The sequence below is a fragment of the Onychomys torridus genome, chromosome 4, assembly GCF_903995425.1.
Source record: "Onychomys torridus chromosome 4, mOncTor1.1, whole genome shotgun sequence".
Lineage (NCBI taxonomy): Eukaryota > Metazoa > Chordata > Mammalia > Rodentia > Cricetidae > Onychomys > Onychomys torridus.
In genome coordinates, this window is record NC_050446.1 from 72,848,620 (window position 1) to 72,865,723 (window position 17,104).

General features: G+C 36.5%; 1 protein-coding gene across 5 annotated transcripts in view; it reads left to right on the plus strand.

Annotated features, from left to right (window-relative positions):
* Nucleotides 1–17,104, plus strand: part of Lrrc4c (leucine rich repeat containing 4C) — a 1,309,582-nt gene that overhangs the window by 1,246,524 nt on the left and 45,954 nt on the right. For 2 of the 5 annotated variants that reach the window (XM_036183236.1, XM_036183239.1), the window contains one exon: nt 11,282–11,429. The exons of the other annotated variants lie outside the window; for them this stretch is intronic. The gene's annotated coding sequence lies outside the window, so the exon portion shown is untranslated. The remainder of the gene's footprint in view (nt 1–11,281; nt 11,430–17,104) is intronic. 5 annotated transcript variants of the gene reach the window in all.

Consider the following 17,104-nt stretch of genomic DNA (forward strand, 5'->3'; position numbering starts at 1 on the left):
ATCATACCAATGGGGATGGCAAGACCCTGAGTAAGGATCAGGGAAATGACAAAGCATTGCCTTGTTCCAATTATGGATGTTGACAGTGTGTACAGAAATTATTAACCATAGCTTCTTCCACCCAGGTGATTCCAGCCTGCCACTGTTCCTTTACAGAAGCCCCATATCAGGATTATCTAGCCTGACTCCTTGATCACCTGTGTATAATAAATCCGTTTACTCATTCAGCTGCATACACTAAACATTCTACTTTTCCAGGCTGCTGGTGTCTCCACTAGAGTGCACAGACCACCCAATCTCAGCTTTTTATGCATGTGTGTTTGGTTTCTTCATTTCCTGTCACCTGAGTCAGGTCAATGCCAAAGCCATGCGGGTCTCAACCCTGGAGCTGGAACACAGGGCATCCCTTACCCTAAGCAACTTCCCTACTTTGGAGCTGTATCATTATCATCCTAATAAACGTCTGCTTTTGCATGCCCTTCTGTGCCAGAAGCTTACCCTCATAGCATAGTATTTCTTCTCAATAGGAAGGGTTGTTGATGCTGTGACTGATAAATGAGTTAGTTCATAAGGTATATGAAGAGTTTCAGAATGGGAGAGTCCTATGAGGAACTAACGTGTCCTAGAGAGGAAGTCTCAGTGTTATATATTCTTAATGCCTTGTTTGAAGGACTGTATGTGTATATGTATATGTATACATAAATTTATGTGAACCCATTCAAGAAACCCATATTCCTGCATCTTTATGAGTGCTATGTATTAAATTGTTCCATTGTAAGGTTACTGTATAAAAGTCAAGGCTAAAAAGAGTCATGCTGTAATTAAAGGGGAAAACCAGAAGTTAAGACTGAAACTGAGGGTGATTCCAGTACATGCCCTAACAGGAGGTAATCTGAAGGTGGGGGGTTTAATTAAAATGGAACCACTGTGTCATGGCAGCACTGATTTGATTTTGCCTCCATGCTCTGCTCAGAAATTATAGATGAGAAAGATGTAATTAACAGAATATTAAAGATTCTCCTTCATTCTTAGTTACATAAAGAGTTCCCTGCTCCTTCCTTTACCCAGAACAGACTTCTTGCTGATATAGATCCTTTTAAGTTGTGTTTTCACACCACATGAGTCAGTGACATTAATTAGTGAAGCAGGGCTATGATTATTAACTCTGATAAGAGGTTTCTCTCCCCACCTGACCTTTCTCAAAGTGCATGCTTCTGGCAGGGTTGATGTCAAGGAGCTCTGGTCCTATATGTCCCCAGTTCTAACTAGCCTGAAGAAAAGCACTAATATGCCAATGAGTTTTTTGAGGGATGTGCATTTTATTGATTGTGACCAATCCACACAGATGTAATGTGTATCCATCAGCTTCAAGCATCAGGAGATGTAAATCCAAACTAGAGGGTCATTTTAGAAGTAGCTCAAAGCTATGTCTAGTATTTCAGTTGATGTACCCTTTGATCCTGAAACCATTTCACTGTTTGCCAAATAAATCTAATTTAAATTGAGCCTCAAAAAAGCACAGTTAAGAAAGGTCTGTTATTGCAAGTGTGTAATTCCATGTACTCTGGAGAATTAGGCAAAAATCACATGTTGAAAGCCTGTCTAACCAACTTAGCAAGACCCTAACCAAAAAGAAAGTAAACAAAAGGCCTGAAAAACTGGTGCCAGAATGCTTGCCTACTATGCACAGGACCCTGGACTCACTCCCTAGTGTTATGAAAGTGATCATAGTCATCCTCTCTTTATTTGCTTGCCATTATCAGTATTGATTCCATATCTTAGATGCTGAAATTACTGCAAAAAGAATAGGCACCCAGGATCTTGTTAATTTTTAAATTTTATTTTCTTGGTATATATATATATATATCCTACCATTTTACTAGTGCATAAACACACACACACACACATATATTGTATACATGCAGCAGTAGAATAGGTTTTTCTTTTATATAATAATGCTTTTATCTGAGGTTTCTAAGGGATTACTTATACCATTTTTCTTTCTTTTCCTACCAATACTATGTGAATTTACCTTTCTCCATGTCAGGGCCTATTATTCAAGAACAAGAAAGATTTAAATCTTGTGAGGTGAATATATATATACATATAATAGAAATATAGAATCAAATAATGAGTACTAGAAGGTGGGAAGTATAGAGGCATTAGTTGTTGAGTAATAGGTATGGATATATATTATGGATATATATTATAGATATAAGAGGTAATTTTTAGCATTCTACAGCAGCACAGGTTTAATAGCTCACATATTAATAACAAAGAGAAGATCTTGAACCAAAAAATGCTAATAATGAAGAGGTGGGGATGCCAATGATCCTGATTTTGCGCACACACGCACGTGCGTGTACACACACACACATACACACACACACATTCACACATACATATGTAAGGTACAGCATGATAAATACAGATAATTTGTATATTCACATAGACATTATTTACACAAATAATTTTACATAAAGACACAGAATGAATTTCATTTTAGTATTTTAATGACTTGCAAATATTTCACCTCTCAAAATCCCTTCTTCAGACACTGTGTAGTCCTCATTTAATTTTACAAAGAACCTTGGCATACCTTGATCTTAAAGTAAAATATATTCTGTCCTCATATATTTCATCTTCTACTTTCCTGCTCTTGGGTTTTGTTTAAAATCATTTTTCCTTGGGAAAGTATGTTGAAAATGAGCCAGTTTAAAACTACACCACCATACTTCAACAAACTGTCTTTTTGTCCTGTAGGGATGTGACTTAGATTGCCCCCAGATGAAACTTTACTGCACCCTCTGTTCACGTCATTGTCCCATCTACCCTGTTTTTTTCCTCCATCTCTCCCGAGTTTTGTGTTATAAAATATCATCAGTGATTTCTGTGGGCAAAACGTCCAAAAGTAGAACATTGAGAACTACCCCAGGTACTGCCTTTTGCTGGTGGCCTCTATTCTTCTTCAGTTTCTGTACTAATGACTAATTTTCACATTGACACATTTACCCAAACATAAAATCACATGTTTGCAAACATCTAAGCTAAAGTTAATTAAATCAAGGGGTATAAATATAGCTATTAATTATTATCTCCATTCTATTATTTTTGGAATATACAAATGAGCAATATTTTCCATTCCTTGTCTTTGCTGGTACACAGTGCTACCACTTGCTACATCTGCTAGGATGTTCTTGAGAAAAACAGTTTAAAAGAATCTTTGCACTTGTAAAAATCTCTGATGTAGAAGATGCTAGCTTTCTTCATTTTGGAAACAGTTTGAAGAATTCCAGATCATATAATATATGGAGATCCCTAGGCCTTCTGGGAAATGACCAGGGGTGACCTCCAATTGGTATTACTCATGAATAAACACTGGGAATACTCTATAGTGATCTGGAACTCTTTTGTTAAAATATTTGTTTGTTTGCTTGTTTGTTTTTTCATTTAGCTAAAAGTGGAATCAAGCCTGATTGTTGATGAGTTGTAATGTAGGGACAATCTTGTGAAATATATCATGAGACCCACAGACCCCTAATATTTATCCTTTATAATTATCACCCTTTTTAAAATGTATTATATATACATACATGATCACATGATGATATCTAACAAATAATGCATCTTGACATTTTCTATATTACTTCATTTCATTTTAGTTAAAGAAGCAGATGATTTGTAAGTTGGATCTTCAACTAACTAATAGTTGTCACTTACAATTTTTTTTCTTTTTTATAATTAAGAATTTTTTCATTCATTTTACATATGAATCAAAGAGGCTCCTCCAGCCTCCCACTCCCAGTCCACTCCCCATATCATCCTACAAGAAGGTCAAACCTCCCATGGGGAGGTACATTTAGTAGAGGCAGGTCCAAGCTCTTTCCCCTGCCTCAAGGTTGTGCAATGTGTCCTATAATAGGTAGTGGGCTCCAAAAAGCCTGCTCATGCACCAAGGATGGATTCTGATCCTATTGCCAGGGGGACCCTTAAACAGATCAAACTGCACAATGGTCTTGCTTTGCAGAAGGCCTAGTCCAATCTTATGCAGGCTCCACAACTGTTGATCTAACTTTCATGAGTTCCCACTAGTTCGATTTGGTTGTCTCTGTGGGTTTTCTTATCATGATCCTGATGCACTTGCTCATAGAATACCTCTTCTCTATCTTTGACTGGACTCCTGGAGCTTGGCCTGGTGTTTGGCTGTGGATGTCTGCATCTGCTTCCATCTGTTACTGGAGAAAGTCTTTACAATGACTGTTAGTGTGTTCACTAATCTGATTACTGGGATGAGTCAGTTCAGGCACCCTCTCCACTAGCTAGTAGTCTAAGTTAGAGTCATCCCTGGGGATTTCTAGGAACTTCCCTAGCACCCAGTTTCTCCTTATCCCCATGATTTCCATCTATCATTGTATCTCTTTCATTGCTCTCCCACTCTGTCCCTGTTCCAGTGGCAACCATCCCATTCCCTTATGTTCTCATTCCCCATGTCCTACCCTCCATTACCCACCCCTATTCCCAGTTTACTTGTGGAGATCTCATCTATTTCTCCTTCCCAGGATGATCCATGGATCACTCTTTGGGACCTCATTGTTAACTAGCTTCTCTGGAGCTGTGGGCTGTAGTCTGGTTATATTTGCTTTACATCTAGTATCCACTTAGAAGGGAGTACATACCATGTTTGTCCTTCTGAGTCTGGGTTACATCACTCAGTATGATATTTTCTAGTTCTAACCACTTGCTTGCAAATTTCATGGTGTCATTGTTATTCACTGCTAGTACTCCATTGTGTATATGTACCACATTTTCTTAATCCATTCTTTGGTTGAGGGGCATCTAGGTTGTTTCCGTGTTCTAGCTGTTATGAATAATGCTGCTATAAACATGGTTGAGCTGAATCCCCAGGGGTTCCTTGCCCTGGAGGAAATGGGAATGGGGGGTAGGCTGCTGGAGGGAGGGAGAGGGGAGAGGAGGAGGGAGGACAGGGGAATCTGTGGCAGATATGTAAAATTAAATTTTAAAATAAAAAATTAAGAATAAAAAAACATAGTTCATCATGTGCCCTTACGGTATGATTGAGCATTCCTTGGGCATATGCCCAAGAGTGGTATAGCTTGGTCTTAAGGAAGATTGATTCTCAATTTTCTTTGAACCCCCTATACTGATTTCCAAAGTGGCTATATAAATTTGCACTCCCATCAACAGTGGAGGAGTGTTCCCCTTGCTCCACATCCTCTCCAACATAAGCTGTTTTTGATCTTAGCCATTCTGACAGGTGTAAGATGGTATCTAAGAGACATTTTAATTTGTATTTTTCTGATAAATAAGGATGTTGAGCAATTCCATACATTTATTTTTTAGCCATTTTAGATTCTTCTGTTGAGAATTCTCAGTAGCCCATTTTTTAATTGGATTGTTTGTTATTTTGATGCCTAGTTTCTTGAATTCTTTATATATTTTTGAGACCAGCCTTCTGTCAGATATGGGGTTGGTGAAGATCTTTTCCCATTCTGTAGGCTGTCACTTACAATTTGAAAATAATTTCATCACAGAAGCACAGTGCTAAAGGTTATCTGTATCATGCTCATTTGCATTATCCTATATGATAATTACAGCTGACTGCCACTCTGCTTTAAAAAATACATTGATGTATAGTAAACTAAAAGGAAAATCAAGGTATGTGTGTCTCTGATAAATCATAAAATGAGCATACAATTAACCACCACCTACAATGATAATCTGATGGCTGCGAGGCATTATAGAATACTCCTGTAATCCCAGTATTTAGGAAGCTGACACAGAAGGAGTCATTTAAAGGCCAATCTAGACAAGAGACCCAGACCCTTTTGCAAATTAAAACTAAAGATAAATTAATTGATTAATTTATAAAGGCCATAAAAAGAAAGATTAAAAAAAGCCAAAAGAAAAGTAAAACAAAACCTCACACCAAATACCACAGCTATGATAATTCTCTTCCTTTTTCATAATCTCTTCTGCTCATCTTCAATCTATTAATTGCTTTTATTTCTGTGATAAAGTATAATGACCAAAAGTAACTTAAGGAGAAGAGTTTATTTTGGTTTACAGTTACATAGAATAAAGTCCATAATTGTGGAGAATGCATGGTAATTGACAGGAGCATGAAATTGTATGATTATACATATGTCCACACTCAGAAAGCACAATGAGAGACAGAACAAGAAGCAGGGTGAGGCTCTAAACCCTCAAAGGCTGCTCCAGTGGTATACTTCTCTATCAAGGACCAACTTCCTAATGTTTTCATAACCTTCTCAAATAGCACTACTGACTGGGGAACAAGTGTTCAAATACATGAGCCTCTGGTGAAGGTTTCTCTTTCAAACTAGTGCAAACAAAAATAAACAATATCTTGGCTTTTAAACCTATAGAAGTCTTATGTAGAGTAGAGTTGCCTGTTTGTGTTATAGAAATCATGTGAAAAATTTAATGTATGCCTTTTTATTTTCACATTATATTTGTGAAAATCATCCATATTATCACAAGACTGTAGCTTGCTCATGTTCCTTGCTGTGTATCATTCTAGTAAGTGTAGGTCCTGAAGTTCCTTGTGACCTTGAAGGAGCTCTAAGTGTGACCTAGGGTCTCAAGCTCAAATATAATATATTGTTTTGATGAGCATCTGTGCACACTTTTAGAGGTTGTAGATGACCAGGAATTGGATTGGAAGATTTCTGAGCAGGAGTGGGTTCAAATTCTTTAAAGAGATCTGAATAGATTCTTAAAATGTTTTTACTAGTTTATATCCCGCTGGCATGGGGACAGTCTTAATTCTTAAAGCATACTTCATTTTATGCAGGAAAATCAGTTCTTAGAACTGACTCAGCCTTCCAAATTCACAGAATTGAAACTGAAATTAGATAGCAAAAGTCAAATTCAAAGATTATACTTATTTTGTTTATTTCTATCCTTTGCTAATACTTATTAAAGTATCTAAAGAAGTTTCTTTTTCATCTTCTGCAGATCTTTCATAGATACAGACACATAGATACAAATAGGATACAGGCGCAGATTCAAGAGCATATATTGCCACTGACAAAGACCTGCATTTAAACTTTCAAAAAACCCTTGGTGTTACTCTAGGTAACTACTCATATACTCACTTACACAGGTATAGCTAGATAGATGATAGATAGATAGATAGATAGATAGATAGATAGACTGACAAATAGATACAGCTATATAAACAAATACATATACACACACTACACACACACACACACACACACACACACACACACACACACACAGAGTCACCCAATGCAGGCCTTGATACACAAGAAGACGTAAATTACATACACAGACACATCTCAAGACAAGCACACTAGTACAGTCTTATGCCTGGGTGTATTTCATAGATTTCATACATATTTTTGTACTTTCATCAAAAGAATAAATTCATATATATATATATATATATATATATATATATATATAATTTGTGTAAACCATGGTTTTTCAATAATCACTCACTAGTATCTTTTGAATAGCAGTGCTATAGCAGGAATCTTAAAAGTTCTTATTAATGAAAACAAACCTGGAGCCAGGTACTGGGGTGAATGCTGGAAGACCAGAGAAGCAGAATAAGCCACAACTACCTCACCTCACCAGTTCCTCAGCTGATTCTGTTTCCTCAGACTGGAAGCTTCTGTGTCCTCATCTGAATGGGTCTCAGCTGAACTGCTGCTAAAAGCTTAAAAGCTTAACCATCCAAAAGCTTCTAGTTTCTGGTCTTCACGCCTTATATATCTTTCTGTTTTTGCCATCACTCCCTGTTATTAAAGGCTCACTTCTTGGGATTAAAGATGTGTGTCACCATGCCTGGTTGTTTCTCATGTGGCCTTGAACCCACAGAAATCCAGAGGGATTTCTGCCTCTGGAATGCTAGGATTAAAGGCGTGTGCTACCATTACCTATCCTCTGTATAATATTGTGTCTGTTCTCTGTCCCCAGATAAGTTTATTAGGGTGCACAATATTTTGGGGAACACAATACCACCACACAGTGTCTTTACTTTTATATTTTAAGACTCCTGGGCAGGAGAGATGTCTCAGTGGTAAAAATCACTGCTGCTCTTCAAGAGAAATTGGGTTTAAGTCCCAGCATTCAGATGATGCTCACAACTGCCATAACTCCAGTGTCAGGGATCAGATAACTCTTCTGGACTCCTTTGCACCAGACATACACATGGTAGATAAGTACACATGCAGACAAAACACATAGATACATAAAATAAGTAGTAAAAATATTCTTCTGCTGAAAGGTAATTATCTTCATTTGAAAATGTGTTCTAAATTTAATTACAAGACTGACATCAATGTGTAGATCTTCATGCAGCATCCATTGCTCATGGTAAGTACACTCAGCTCAGCAAAATAAATTTGAGCACTCAACCCAATGTGATGTGTATGTTAGACAAGTGCTTTACCACTTGATTAGACAAATCATCTCCCCCTTTATAATTGAGGCAGTGTCTTACTAGGTTCCCCAAGCCAGCCTTGATTTCACTTTGAAGGCCAGCAGGACTTGATATTGTGATTTTCTTGACTCAGTCTCCTGAGTAAGTGGCATTGAATGTCCAAGCCACCAGGACCAGGGTTTTGCTGGTGTTGTTCTTAGTTTTCTATTCTGCATTATAAAACAATATGCAATTGCTAGATATAGCTTAGCTAACTAGGTGCTCTTAACATTTGAAAAGCCTGAATTTGATTGAGAAGTCATGTCATTGGTTAAGTCAAGTGGATATGGGCAGAATTGTTCCTATGACAATGGCTAAAGTTCTAACTTTTGTATTGGCTACTTGTGAATCCATATGCCAGAGCTCACTCAAAACTACTTGTCTCATAAACCCTAGCATCTTTCTTTATCCAAGCCAGTTTGAGAATCATTTGGATGATGTATATAAAAAAGTCTTGTGTAGATTGTACATCTTAATAACACAAGAAACTATGCCTGTAAAGCCTCCCCAACATGACCACCAAACATGAACTGAACAAGAATGACACCAACAAACATGTCATACTGGGTGGGGAGAAGCTCACAACATTACAACCCTACATAAAGAACTACAGGCAACTGAATTATGGTGCAAGTGAGAGAAATGGTCCTAATCAGGGAAGAGTACACCAATTGATTATCCAGTGCTTAATAGTCAGTCCTGATGCATACATACAAGTAACATTATATGGCTTCAACAAATTATATTTGTGAATATATATGTTTATATAAATATATATTTCATGCAATAACAATGAGAATAAAAGAGTCCATGAATTTGAAGATGAGTGGGAAGGAATATGCCAGAGGGTATGGAGGGAAAATGGAAGGAAGAAACTATAATGAAGCTACAATCTCAAATATTAAACTGTAATTAAACTACAATCAAATTATGATTATGTGCAAAGTCATGTAATTGCAGGAGTGACCACACATCATTTTTGTTATATGATGTAGCCCAGTCAAAGTAATGAATAATCTACACCCTTGTCATTGTTTAAAAGCAATTCCTAAATTCTATTCATATTCAGAGTATGAAGGAAATATACTAGTGTGTGACTTGGGTCAACTTAGAATCTCTTTGACCATATTTTTCATGTAATTTCTCTTATATGGTATTTCTAAGAAGTATAGTTCTTGAAGAATATTATGTTCAATTTCTGCTCATAGAAAAGATTGATGAAAGAAAAGCTTATAGCCTTAACATATGTCACTTTATTTCAGAATATATAGGTACTCAGACATATGCACATTATTTTTAATTTCATATCTTATCAGAGATCTGTGGTTAACTGTGGTATGCTCTATGAACTGGCTACATTGTCACTGTAACATATCTTTACAATGTAGACATTTTACCACCTAGAGATTCCTTAAGATGGAGACTCTAATATCATACTCTTATTTCCCACATGAATGAGAAGAGATTCAAAAGGTTAAAAGTTGTGGTCAGTTCTTTTGAAATGAGATGCACTTTGTTCTAAGCCGTCTGAATGACAGTCAGTCCTTACTAAGTTCAAAGTCTCAAGACAGTGTGAAATGATCATTCTCTCTAGGCTTTACTATAGAATTTGGTTGGAAGCCCACTTGAAATTTTAATGGGCATAGGTGTTCTTAGATATGGTGTGATGGGTAGAGGAAGAAGAGGATACACTGCTTTCTGGGGCAGGCAGTAACTTAAGGGGGCCACTGTAGGGACTTGCCTTCCCTGCCTTCTTTTCTTTTCTTTCTTTTAATTATTTACTTGTTATTATCTTGGCTGCTTGGCAAATGATACTCCTGCCTAATCAAGGTGAGGTACAATGTGGTCACTATCCTTTAACAAAACTATGATAGAAGACAAAATACAAAAGGGATAGGCAGTGGATGTGATTGGAGAGATAATGAAGCTTATAAATGAGGTGAGACTGCAAATGAGAACATTTCATCTAGAAAGGCTAAGAGGAACTTAGGAGTCAATACCATGCCTTGTAAATGACCGTAGTGAAAACACTTCTCAAGCCTTTCTTCCTGAAATTGCTACTTAGAAGCACAAGGTAAATTATCTCATTTTTGAATATGGATTTCTTGAACATAAACCTTGCTTTGGTACGTAATAAGCATGCTGACTTTGATGGAGGCACTTAACCTTGTTAAATCAACATTTCCTTTGCACTGAAGTAGATAATACACAGCATACTTAGATAAAGAGTTTGTTATAGTAATTGTTCCTATTAAAATAAAAACAAAACAAAACAAAATTGTAGACCAACCTTGGGTTTTTTACATATTAAACCATTAGAAGAAAAGATATGTGACTGGCTCTTTGGAGGCTTCCTCTTGCCCTAATGGGACAAGGAAAATGCTACATAACCAAACTGACAAAACAGTCTGTCAAATTCTAGGACCATTGCAAAAACACTCAGAATTCAAGGGAGGTCAGAGATAACCTATTAGATGCTTGCTTGCTCTTTCCCTTACTCATCATGGTCTAGAGAAAGACACTTCTTTTATCTACTCAATCTGTATTTCTTGCTGTAATTCTGCATCAAACCATTAGAATACAATTTGCTTGAACCTTTCTACCAAAAGGAAGTACTGTCAAAAGCAAAGTGAAGGTGATGAGTTTACAATTGTGATGCTCGCAAGCTAATGAAGGTCAAGCTGACCAAGTCCCTGGAGAGGAGATAATAAAACTGGGACAAGAAATGGTGTCTGACATTATTGTAATGGATAGTCTTCAGCATTTTTCCTGGTATCAGTTTTCCAGACAATGAAAAGATAATCATAACAAGGAAGAAGTTAATTCATCAAGAAGATAAATACTATTCATTGTCCATCTTGCACTCATTCATGAATATTTAATGTACTGAGCTCTTGGCCACACTGGAGTATTCTTGGACTCAAAGGACAACATGGTAAAGGAAAAAAATAGATCTCATATTGTCTACTCCTGTTCTTTTCATGTTTTTAGGATTAAGAAACCATGAACAAAGAAAGGAGAATACCCTACTGTATCTTAATCTCTGTCTTCTTCTGTAGCTCTGGACAGAATGTATATTTAAAATGTGAAGTATCATTTTTAATCAGTTTCATTGGGAATTTAGAAGTTAGAACAGAAAACTGCTTTCAGGTTCAGATTTTTGTGTATAACTTGAATTATTATTATTATCATTATTATCATTATTATTTGCTTACAAATTATATGGCTGTGGCAGGCTTCTTGTTATCTAGTTCTTCTAGCTTAAATTGACCCATTTCTATAAATCTATACCTCGCCACATGGCTCAGTGGCTTACAAGTATCTTACATGTTGGTACTCATGGCCGCGGCTGGCAGCATCTCCCTGACTCAGCCTTCCTGTTCCCAGAATGCTCTTCTCTGTATTGGCAATGGTTCTAACTTGTTTTTTCTTAGGATCCCAGTTTTCTCAGGTCACTTACAGCCTTTGTTGAAAACATTAGGTTGGAATAAACAGACAAACTGGTTGCTTTGCTGCTTTTTAACTAGTCAGATCAGCTGACTATGATTTATTATGTAGAAAGGACATTTCAGTCTAAAATACTCCTATAAAAACAGTGAAGAAAGGAAAACACGGAGCACAGAGGAAATACAACATTATATGGTCACTCTACGTCATAAAACCATACCACAATCCTTTGTGCCTTACTATTTTATGGAAACTTTGCTGAGTGGTAGTAAAGAGTTAAAATGAGAAAAACACTTTAGATGCCTTGTTTTCCACCAATAAGATGAATATTCTCTCACGTGTCTCTCACTTTTCATGTGTTATATCTGTTATCATTTTTATCATGACAGTACCACCAATTCAGAGATTGGAAACCAAGACCTGATAATACTAAGTAAGACATAATGACAGAGGCCCTATGAGTAGGATTAGCACATGTGATATCTGGAAAAAGCTGACTAGGTCATATTTTGCCATTTCATTTGTGCCCAGTGCTGATATAGAACATGGTGCTGTCTTTGTAACAAAAAACAGACCCTACCCAGACTGGATATATCGCCGTGAACTTGGACTTCCCAGCTTCCAGAGCCATGGGAAACAAAGGCCAAGGATTTCTAACTCACCCAGTCTCGGGAATTTTTTTAGAGCAGAACGAAGTGACTAGGTCATTACCTCCTCTCAACTTCACGTCCACACGTACCTAACAGTCCTATCTTATTGTCCTAGGTTCTTCCAATCGTTCAGCACAGAATTATATACTTTCCCAAAATTTACCACAGGATTTATTGTCTCTAATTTTCAAATAACTCCCCAATGTTTTCCTCTTTCATGACCATGAGCTCTTTAAGAAAAAAGGAAACAGGATACTTTAAAGTATTTTAAATTGGGAAATCATTTGTTGCTGATTATAAAAATTTCTTATATACCTCATTTTGAAAGCTCGGTTCTCAAGTTGGTGCTTTAATTAACTGCCATTGCTCCCATCAGCCATCATTAATGAAATATAGAATATAGTGAGAGAAAAATAAAATTATTTAAAAGGGGATTCTTGTCTGTATTTTCATTACTGTATTGAAGCAATACAATCTGCTGATGCCATTATTATAAGGAAATTGTACTTTTGTCTCCTACTTAAAAATTATTTCTTAGGCTGAATTTTACTTCAGTCCTTATATGCAAATTTTCTGTAAATATCCAATATGAAGCTATATACTGATTCAAATATTCAGATTAGATGCAATAGAAAACTTTTAACTCACTTAATACAAAATAAGCGTCTTCTTCAGTAAAGACCTAGATGCTGATGGGAAACCTTCCAACCATATGGCTGGATTTTGCTGGTCTGGACATTTCTATTCTATTCCTCTCACTGCCCACTCCTAGTTATGACTCTCCTTTGATGGCTCATGCTACAAGGAGATAAGTGAGAACGGAGAATAGTTTTTCCCTATTTCTGTATGGAGTTGAGATCATTGTCATGATCTTGGTGACTTGAAAATATTATGGTGATTTTTATGTATTTATTGGTGACTTACCCTTGAACGTTGACTCCCACCTGAATTATCCCAAAATGATAGTAATGGTCTCCTCATCATCATATTACATATCTCTTCCTCAGCTTGCAAGAATCCAAAACCATTTTCTGACTCCTTCTGGTGTGCTGTTTCCTTCTGCAGTCAACTTTTCTATACAAGATCCAAACATCTTCCCAGTTTGCTTGGCTTTCTGCTATGTGTAATACGCATTTGATATCTGTTCTTGAACTCTGTCAGCAGCGGAGAATTAAACAACACTTTTCTATCTCATCTCTACCATCTGAACCTTGTTTTTAGTCCTGAGAAGAGAGACACTATTTTCTTTATGGTAGAGATGGGTACAGTAACTCATAACTCACACAAGAGTCCTTCATTTAGCAATATGACAGTTCGTTCCTAGTATGCAGAGAGTACACATGTACCATCACCTACATTTGTGGCTGAACTCCTAATATAACTGTGCACGATCCTATTAATACATTCTTGGTATACTTCTGCTTCTGTTGCATGTAAAATATTTTGAGTAACCACTTATCATTATCTGCATTATAAATGTATAAGCCCTCTGAAAAGTATCATTTACTAGATTTTATTTCCTTGGGTGAAACTTACTTTAACATTCTGATATAAATAAATGACAGGTGTATAGTTTGGGTTGTAATTTTGTGAACATAAGAAAATATTTCTTATTTTTCATCATTGCATTGAGGAAATGTTTGACTAACAGATGTTAACCATTTTTCTTAGTTCAGGAAAGAAGACTGTAAAGAAGTTATACAATGAGCCTCCATGTACAAAGCTTACCATCTCTGAAAGGAAAGGTAGACTATTCAAAAGATGACAAAGATAAGCAATGTTATTTCAGAAAAAAAAATGCCAGAGTATACAAGTAAGTGTGGGAGAATGATAGGAAAATGTGTGAATCTCTCTAAGAAGCAGGCATTTGTATGGAAGCAGTTGAAAATAAAAATGATTTGAATCTACAATATTGAATTAAACACACACATTTTACTCTAGATAAAAACATCTGGATAACTATCAAATTCTGCAATGAAAGTTTGTATATTTATATATTTGAGTCATCCTCCCTTGGGAGTCAGAAAGGAACTACCATTTCTTCTGGAGAAGGGTTCCTGTTCTCTTCCAGTGAGGTTTCATTTTCATTGGGTCTCACAAAGCTAGTCCACCAGGCTATTTGTGACCTTGCATCAGAGTTCTTATTGCATTTGTAGACTATTCTTAGTTTCTGCTAATGAGATCACTCAGAGTTCGCTTTGAGTATCACATCTTAATCACTTGATTTCTGCAGACGTTTCCTTTTTCCAAATAAACTCTTCAAAATGCCTGTGATTTTGTGCTCATTAACCTGGGAATGGCTTCTCTAACTCCAATCTGATAATTCTCTCAACATCTGATACTATTGTCCTGACCAGTATTAGCTGAACATTAATGACAGAGAATCTTAGACTCTTTCTGGCGTAGAAAAAATAATAATAATCAGGAAACAAATTTCTGTCAGCACAGGGATTTTTTCCCCTTTGTGAAGAAATATAGACCTTGTTATTTACAGTGTAGCACAACAAAGAACCATCAAAGCCTACTGTCTGCTTTTTTCCTTTGTATCATCAAATCATTGTGCTTTCAAAAAGATGTAAGTAACACAGCGATGAATAAAATAGTCAATGAGTAAATTAAGGAATTAATATTCTTCTCTGGAGGCTTTAAAAATGATCTTCTCCTACTTTTACTCAAAATTGACTCAATGTGGGTCTCATCATGACTGTAAAAGCTCTCCTTTAAATAAATGTAAAGTTAGAACTAAATGCCAGTTTAAAACAGGGCTATGATGAAGTTCTTGGTAAACAGCATTGCCACTAGATTTCTGACTAGAACACCCATGTAAAACTGGGGCATGGAATTTCATATCTTTAAGTCCAGAGTTAAGGGGTAGAGAAAAGGTGAGACAGGTGGATCCTATGTTCTGGCTTGCCATTGAATCTAGCCAAAATGGAAATGTTCATTGAAAGGTTATATCTCCAAAATATAAAACAAAACTACAAAACAAAAATGAAACAATAACAGCACACACACATACACACACATACACACACCCCTGGAGAACAAAATAGGAAAATACTGGAAGTCAACCTCTGGCCTCCAAAAGTACACAAACAAGCCAACTAGTCCAACTCTATGTCCTGATCTCACACATGTGTACATACATGCAGAAACTATATGTGTGTGTGAGCATAGACACATATGGAAAGCATTACAAATCATTTTGACTTACTCATGGATATTAGGATTATTTTTTGTATTTATAAAAGGTCACTGTGTGACAAATTGAACTAAAAATCACCTGATTCAGAAGCTATAATCCTGAGGCAGAAAGCACAGCCCTTTTCTTCCCTTTGTCAAATTTCTCATTCTTGGGATCGTATTTTATTGGTATATTAAAATTTATTTGCTTCTTATGTGACAAAAGAACAGATGACTGATCAATTGACAAGTTAAACACATAGTTTTTGGTAAATATAATTTATGAGGTTGAAATTATTCCAGAAATATTGATCTTATTTCAGATGAGTTTGACAATGCTTTTAGCAGGAGAAAAACTTTGCAGATTCTCTGGTGTTTCGGTGGGTAAAATGCACAGGAGAAGTATTTGAAATCAGACAATCATGGCAGCTGTGTCTGGTTGCCTTTTATTCTCCCCGAGAATCCAAGGAAATACCATAAGCTTCCAGTTGCAATTGGTTATAATAGCAGACTCAACATGAAAGTGTGGCTTCCATCAAGAGAACTTTACCACATGAACCGTCCCACATTATCACGACTTATCTTTACTTTCAGTGAGCTACTTCAGAACACTTGAAGACTCATTTTTTTCTATCATATTTTAAAACTAACCATGGGGGAAAATTATACTTGACTTGAAATCATTTTTCAAATATCTAGCTATGAGAAATGGTGTTATTTTGATTAGGTGAATCTCTTTACTTATCCAGAAGAGATCTTTAAAGTAAAAAGAGTCTAGAAGATAGTTCTTTAGTGGTTTAGAATAGGGCATGCACATGCCTCTGGGATACTAATAGTTGAAAAATTAGGCTCTTAAACTTGGTTAGCTCTTTTCCCAGAGAGATTTCAGTTGCATTTTAGCAGGAAGAAGTGTAGAAATCCCTGACATTTCAGAAGTCTTCACTTGTGCTAAGACTGAGATGCCCCTGAGACCTTCAATGGAATGGGTAAAAATCGAACAATATATAATTGTCATTGGGTAAGACAAACTTTTGGGGAAAAGTTAGAGATGGCATGAATCACTACAGGGATTAGGAAGGGAGCCAAGCCAAAATGGAGGATGTTTTCAAAGGTCTAATAATGGCTAGGGAGATAGAGGTGATCTCTTGATACAAATACTCTGGCAGGCATATGGGACAAGGCAGTGGTGGTTGGGGAGCAGATGATATTTAAACAGCTGCATTGTTAGGTGGCAGATGGCAATTTTTTTTCTCTCATCACAACCCCCAAATATGGTCCCTAAGCAAATCTTCACAACTCTGCTGCCTAAAGAAAGTCCCAAGTTTCTCCC